The sequence below is a fragment of the Palaemon carinicauda genome, chromosome 31 (assembly GCF_036898095.1).
Source record: "Palaemon carinicauda isolate YSFRI2023 chromosome 31, ASM3689809v2, whole genome shotgun sequence".
Lineage (NCBI taxonomy): Eukaryota > Metazoa > Arthropoda > Malacostraca > Decapoda > Palaemonidae > Palaemon > Palaemon carinicauda.
In genome coordinates this window covers 61,165,831-61,173,154 of record NC_090755.1, presented here as the reverse complement: position 1 = coordinate 61,173,154, position 7,324 = coordinate 61,165,831, and the positions used below count along the sequence as shown (strand labels likewise).

The 7,324-nt window shown below is 39.1% G+C and overlaps 2 long non-coding RNA genes across 2 annotated transcripts in view; one reads left to right on the top strand and one right to left on the bottom strand.

The window, feature by feature from the left end:
• Window positions 1-7,324, top strand: part of LOC137624430 (uncharacterized) — a 179,224-nt gene that overhangs the window by 12,868 nt on the left and 159,032 nt on the right. The window lies entirely within an intron of this gene.
• LOC137624431 (uncharacterized) overlaps window positions 1-7,324 on the bottom strand; it is a 114,102-nt gene that overhangs the window by 85,312 nt on the left and 21,466 nt on the right. Inside the window, exon 3 of the long non-coding RNA XR_011040731.1 lies at window positions 6,660-6,871. This is a non-coding gene — a long non-coding RNA (uncharacterized lncRNA). The remainder of the gene's footprint in view (window positions 1-6,659; window positions 6,872-7,324) is intronic.

The window sequence follows — 7,324 nt, the reverse complement described above, 5'->3', positions numbered from 1 at the left end:
ATCCTTGAATCCTCTGAATGAATGAATGAATGATTTAAAGTTTTCAGGCATCCTGACATCTAAGGTCATTGACACCGGTAACATTTAATTTATGTATACAAAAATGAAAAATGAAACAAAATAAAAAATTAAAGAGTATTTAATTAAAATCATAAAATTGAATGTCATAAAAGTTAAATATTTTTCAGAAGACCTGCTTCTGAAAGAAATCTAAAAATGCCACTTGCATGGTAGGACACATCATTTCCAAGAATCTTGGCAAGGCTGAACCTACCACCCTCACCTCGAGCCTCAAACAAATATCTATTCTGCAAGATGTTATAATTGGGGCATTCGGTCAACAAATGCCTTACTGTTAGAGGTACTAAGCAGTCGTTACAATACGGTTGGTGTTGGCCCTTCAGCAGAAACTCGTGTGTCAACCGAGTGTGACCAATACGGAGACGACAAAGAGACGTCTCCCGTTTTCGGGGCATCATATTATACCTCCAAGGAGATATGTCATTTGTTATCTCTTGCATTTTATTGCCAACTTGACTATCCCATTGCTGTTGCCATTTATTGCAAACCAGTTTTTTGATGTCAGGTAAGAAATCATTACAGGGAATGGGATACCTTCTTGGCAGCAACTCGGATGCAGCCTCCTTAGCCAGTGAATCTGCCTTCTCATTCCCAGACACACCTACATGTGCTGGAACCCAACAAAATTGAACTGTTATACCTCTCCGTCCAATAAGGAAAAGCCATTCTAAAATCTTTAAAACTAGAGGGTTATTAGAATAAAAACTTCCATAGCTTGAAGGACACTCCTTGCATCACTAAAAATTGTAAAATTACCCTCCTTCTCCAACGCTATTTTCTCAATAGCAGTTAATATGCCATATAGTTCGGCAGTAAATATGGAAGTGGTCAGAGGAAGTGCACCTCTACAATTAAAACCATTACTATGTACTCCAAATCCAACGCCAGCATCAGATTTGGAGCCATCAGTATAGATAAAAGTTGATCCTCTATGTTCTTTAACATGTTCATTAAAAAAGAGACCTGGCTTCTAGGTCTGACATATTCTTCTTATCTCCAATAAAATATTTACAAAAAGATATCTCTGGTAACTTCCATGGAGGCGTTGATGATACCTTGAATGGAAGTACCTTATTTCTAATTATATCCAGACTATTTAAAAATCGTTTCACCCGAAAGCCATAAGGTTGAGGAGATTTTGGGTGCAACTCAAAGTATGATGCGTGTCTTACAAGGCTTGCAGTCTGAAAGGCTAGAGAGCTAGGGAGTCTTTGCAATCTAAACCAATACCGAAGAATGGAAGACATTCGGTAAAGGTCTAGAGGTAACTCTCCAGCATCAACAAGGAGACTTGGGATAGGCGAGGTTTTAAAAGCTCCAGTAGATAATCTAATACCTGCATGATGTATCGAGTCTAATATTTTTAACCGGCTTGGGGTGGCTGAAGAATATACCTCACAACCATAACTAATTTTGGAAAAAATCAAGGCCTTGTATAATTTTAAAATAGTATTGCGGTCTGCCCCCCATGATGTATGGGACAATACTTTTAAGATGTTCAGAGCTTCAACACATTTAGCTTTTAGCGCTTTTAGGTGAGAAACCCATGTAAGTCTACAGTCAAATATCAAACCTAAAAATTTGGTTTCCGATACACATGGTATCCGTTGACCTTTAATGTATATATCCGGGTCTGGATGTACTCCCCGGATACGACAAAAATGGACAATGGTAGTTTTACTTGTCGAGAACTTAAATCCATTCATGTCAGCCCACTGGATAATTTTATCAATAGAGAGTTGGATTTTTCTCTCAACCATTGCCATTCTAGTGCCAGCAAATGATATTGAGAGATCATCCACAAATAGTGTTGAGAGAACATCCTGGGGAATGGCTGAGGATATCCCATTAATTGCTAGTGCAAAAAGGGTTACACTCAGCACACTACCCTGAGGAACTCCTTCTTCCTGGCACTTACTCTCTGATAAAGTTTCCCCCACTCTCACTTGAAAAACTCTACGTGAAAGAAATGCCTGAATAAATAGTGGCAGCTCTCCTCTCAATCCCAATTCATGAATGGTTTTAAGAATACCATATCTCCATGTGGTATCATATGCCTTTTCAAGGTCAAAAAATACTGTAACATGGTGCTGTTTGGAAGCAAAGGCTTCACAAATAGAGGACTCAAGTCGTATCAACACATCAGTCGTTGAGTGCATTTTTCGGAATCCAAATTGAATCGGTGATAAAATACCTTTCTTTTCAAGGTACCATATCAGCCTTGCATTGACCATCTTCTCCATGATTTTACATAAACAAGATGTCAATGCAATAGGACGATAGTTTGCTGCTAAAAACTTGTCTTTACCGGGTTTTAAAAAGTCTAAAATAATGGCTAGTTCCCAAACACTTGGGTAACTATGATCATGCCACATTCTATTAATAATGCTTAAAATAAATAACTTTGTATTAAAATGTACATGTTTAATCATTGCATATGGAATTCCATCGGGTCCAGGGGCTGTATCGTTGCAATGAGCAAGTGCAGAATCAAATTCTCTTTCAGTGAAAGGAGAATTATACGACTCTTCCCTTCTTGTTGCAAAATTTAAAATTTTATTATACGACTTCCCTTCTTGTTGCAAAATTTAAAATTTTCTTTTCTTCAGTGCTCCTATACTGGTGACCAGGGGCTCCTTCACACTTGCTGGATACATTTGAAAAATGATTAGCCAGGGCATTGCTAACTTCATTTGCTTCAGTTACATACTGGCCATTCACCTTCAACACTGGTGGTGGGTTGGGGGTGAATTTGCCAGCTATCTTTTTTACTTTCCTCCACACAGAAGATGGTGGTGTTCTACTGTTAATAGAGGAAACAAAAGACATCCATGACTGGCGCCTTGCTTCTTTCATGGCACGACGGAACTGTGCTCTACATTTCTTGTACATAGTTAAATTCTCATCAGTTCTGCGTCTACGCAATCGTGTTAGAGATCTTCTTGTGGCTCTGTGGAGTGCAGTTAGTTCTGAAGACCACCACGGGACTGGTCGTCGTTTGAATAACCCTGTTGTTTTGGGAATTGAATTGACTCCTGCTGTATGAAGAGTTCCATTCAGTAGGTCTATGGCATCATCAACACTTTCAAACTGTTCTGCTCTCCATTCGATTTCACTTAGCTCGGAAAATTTAACCCAGTCTGCCTTGTCTAGATTCCAACGTGGCGATCTTTGCAAAGGCGGACCCTTGTTGGTGTTTATAATGATTGGTGCATGATCACTAGTATGCCAATCATCTAATGTCCTCCAATCAAAATCAAGAAGGCAGTTAGAGCTTGCAATTGAAAGGTCAATGCATGACAAAGTACCTGTCTGAACATGGTAGTGTGTGGGCTCTCCTGTATAAAGGAGTCCCACATCCTCATTCTCCACAATTGATGAGATAATATTGCCCCTTGTGTTGGCCAAAACATCACCCCATAAAGGATGTCTACCATTCATATCTCCCAGTAAGAGAAAAGGTTGAGGGAGTTGTTGAATGACCTCTGCTAAATCATCATATAAAATATTATCATTTGGAGGTAAGTACAGAGAGCATATTGTATATTTTCTCCCTATATCAATTTGTACAACAACTGCCTGCAGGGTTGTACGTATAGACATGGGTATTTGGGGAACATCTCGACGAATGTACATGAGACTTCCGCCATGGCTCCCTGCTTGTTGATTATATGGTGTTCTATAGCTAACATACTCTCGAGGACTAGGAGTGTTGGAATCAAGCATTCTTTCCTGTAGACATACAATTATGGGGGAATGCTCATGAATTAGGAGCTTAAGTTCTTCATATTTCGCCCTCAAACCCTGACAGTTCCATTGCAAAATGGAGGAGAAAACTATGGATTATTTCTGGAAGACATCTTGGATGAGGTCTTCCCATTAGAAGTTTTTAATGTAACATTATTACCAGTAGGTTTCTTCAGAGGTGGTCTTGTTATGTTGGGTTTAACGTTGGTGATTTGCTTTGTATTCTTTTTATCTATTTGTTGAGGTGGATGGTGGACCTCAACTTGAATTTCTGATTTATTCTTTCCATCTTCTGGTTCATTAGAAACATCAACAGACAAAACATCAAATCTATTTGATGTCATAACCTTAACGTTTCAAATGGAGGGTGGAGAGAGAGATGGAGGTCTCTCTCTTTTGCGATTAATAGATGGTGGGAATCGAGGTTTTTGCACCTTTCCCACAACAGGTGCATCAGGTAAGTTAGTCTTAAGTGGAACCTCCATCAGATCAGGCAAGGACATGGCCTGAGAGAGGTTTGTATTACTTTTTGTAATGGCGGCTGAAGGCTGTACAGCAATGGGCAATGACCTAGTGTTAATACACCGTGGTAAAGCCTCAGGTGGTGATATGGTTACCTCGTTATTTGACATTTTGTCAGATAGTATACTTTTTTTTGAGCTATTGGCAGTGCTAGGTTGGTTTGATTTTAATGCCTTAGCATATGTATTTGATTTATTTAATAGTCTTTTGGCATGGGTCACACTTATGTGTTTTAAGTTTGATTTGTTGAGGGCAGCTTCCTCCAACTTATATAGCTCGCAGATCTTGTCTGTGGAATTGTGATTCGAGCTGCAATTTAAACACCTGGCTCCAAGTGCACACTCTCCATGGTAAGATTTGGAGCAAATACCACACATCTCATTTTTGCAAACTTTGGACGGGTGGCCAAATTTAGAACAATTAAAGCATTGCAATGGCTTCTGCTTGAAGGGTCTTACTTTAATCCTTTCGTTCTCGATAATAATATGAAAAGGTACATCAGCATCCTGGAACGTAAGGATTATCATTGATGTACCTGGGACTTTATGAACTTTCCAAACATTTAATGGACACATGGCCAGTATCTCCTCCTCTGTAAAATCATATAGATCTCTGTTAAAAACTACGCCCCTTCCGTAGCTAAAATTTAGGTGGGGTTTGACATCTAACTTAATGTCATCATTATTTATTTTCATATTGGACAATATTACCGACTGTGTACTGGATTTGGCATGGATAAGGAAACTATTTTTTCCGAAACGAGATATATCGCCTGGTGCAATAGTTCCTACTTTTTTCTGAATCAATTTGCATATTTTAAAATAATTCCCTGTAACCCCCTTTGATTCAGCTATAAGCCACATCGGTGGTTTTGGATTTCTCTGGGAGGGCATGACTAAATCTGCGCCTTTTTCCAACCAATCGGCAGGCCTGTACACATCTAAATCTTTTGGTACCTTATCGCAGAGAGCAGCCGCGACATTCAAGTTATTAATTTTAATATTATTCAAATTACTTATTGCACTAAATGCTTCGTCATAACTACTATAAGATATCCATGAATCCCAAGTTTCAGCTTCAAGTTTCATCCTTATTTCTTTTATGCATCCATAGCATTCAAATGCTTTACATAGATCATCATAATTTGTTTCTATGGAAATTTGTGTAACATGGAGAATTCGAAGTTTCCTCGTGTTACCCAAATTACTCGATTTAGAAATATCAGTAGAATGGTCCTTTCCCGTTCCGAGGTCATCAACAGAGCTATCCCTTATCACATTAGCATAGGTCGTCAACAGTGCCGGGGGAGAGTCAGCGTATCCAGGGGATGGGGGTTCGTTCCTTAAAGAATCCATTATACTAAAGAGGGAAAAAGAGTTAGTTTGATGTACCTGCTCGAGAATGTTAGGCCATCACGCGTCGGAAAGGAAATTTGCACTCTCCACTATTGGCACAATGAGAGTATACTTCCCAGATGGTCCACTCCATACCCTACCCGAAGGATAGCATCAAAACAGATATAGAGGCACAGGTGTAAGCTGAACCCGCCTGTTAGGACTGAGACCAAGAAATTATGGAATCATCCTCCCCATATCTATAATGACGGGCTTCCGGCCAAAAGCCGAGAGTCCTACCCCAAGCATTGGATCCCCCTGGATTCCGAAGACCCAACACTTGAGAATAGTTCCACCAAAAAGGTCCAAACCATCTTCGGGATGGCTGAAATCATCCAATACTCTCACATATAGCTTTGAATGCAAACACCTCCCAACCGTGATACCTCCTCCCACTCATCAAAGCAGGCAGCAATAAAGGATGTATGAACATCCCCGCCGGGGCTACAATGGATGTAAAAACATCCAAGCCATAGGAGAAAAGAAAAAAAAAAATAAATGAATATATATGTACATAATACATACACATATATAATGAGGGAAATTTTTCTCATAGAGTTTGGAAAGCAAGACTAAAGAAAGTTTGTGAAATTAGGATAAGGTCGAAGTAGTATTGAGAAAAAGAAAAAGGTAAAAGAGAGAAATTTAGATTCAAACTGGGGGAGCAATTTCCCCAAGTTCGAGAGCCCTCTTGCCCGTCACCAAGTTTCAGCACGGGAATGAAATGCCGTGCTGAAGCTTAATGACTTCATTAAGGCATTCTCTCATTAAGAGGGTGAATCCTGTGACTCAACCCAAGATAGAATGACTTACTACTTCACGGCCCTAAAAGTTTTTCATACAACACCCTATCTTCAGTGGAGACTACACTATTACCATCCCATCAGAGCAACTACCACTCATTGGCATGCTTACCTGATGGTTTCATGAAGACAGACAGGACAAAGATTCCTGTCTACTTTTAACATCATACTCCAAAGAGGATACATTTTGGATGGCCACTAAGGGTTCTCTAATATTCTACCCTTGGCAAAATAGGCATAATTCGTAGATAGTAGAGAAGGCTTGACTAGTTACTAGTGTGTGTATATTTAACTGTTCTTCATCCATGGTCAGTTGCTCACAATCTGGAAAAAGGATGAACTTATAGTAAGAGGCAAAGTCATTAATTGGATTCTGTGAATTAAGATTATAGGAAGTATCAGCTTAATCCATTTTGTCATTTCTTTTGTCTTAGAAAATGTATCTTTATAAAGAATATATTTTTAAAATACCACCAATACTCTATACAGAATAAAATACCAATGGAAATGCTAAATTCAAAGTCATAACAACCAAGAATGAAAATAGGGTTCATTGTATTTTTAGTAATTTCAGCATCAAAATTCTTGATTTGTATACCAATTTCTGGCAAGAGGATGTTTGCTCGCATCGGCGCCTCACAATAATCACTGGGTCGAAGACCAGGTGGGTAGTTGAGGTGGGATCTTTGATAAAATGAAAACTGTTTTAAATTTGTAGTTTATTCCTATGCAGATACAAACTTCAGTCATTTATGTGGGAGTCTTCCTTTGGCGGAA